Here is a 417-nt window from a genome sequence, read left to right as displayed (position 1 = left end):
GTTGGCCTGTGCAGCAAAGAGTCACGGGTTTGATTCTGGTCAAGGGCATGTGCCTGGATTGCACATTCAATCCCTGGCCCTGGTTGGGGCACATGGGTGAGGTAAGCAATCGATATGTCTCTCACATTGATGTTTCTCTCTCCCCGCCCCGCCCCCTTCTACCCTCTCTAAAAGTCAATGTAAAAAAAATCCTCAGCTGAGGATTAAAAAAATAAAAAAGAAAGGTAGAGAGTCAAATACTGCAGAGAAGACTCTAAAAGTATCCATCTACTAACATGATGTCTGGATGTTACTAGAGCACAGTAGGAAACAGCCCCCCAGCAGCTACCTAAACTTAAAAATTCATGCAAATTTCAGAGAGAGAGAGAGAGAGAGAGAGAGAGAGAGAGAGAGAGAGAGAGAGAGAGAGAGAAAAAC

This window comes from Myotis davidii, unplaced genomic scaffold (genome assembly GCF_000327345.1).
Source record: "Myotis davidii unplaced genomic scaffold, ASM32734v1 scaffold363, whole genome shotgun sequence".
Lineage (NCBI taxonomy): Eukaryota > Metazoa > Chordata > Mammalia > Chiroptera > Vespertilionidae > Myotis > Myotis davidii.
Note: the sequence above shows the minus strand (reverse complement) of the source record.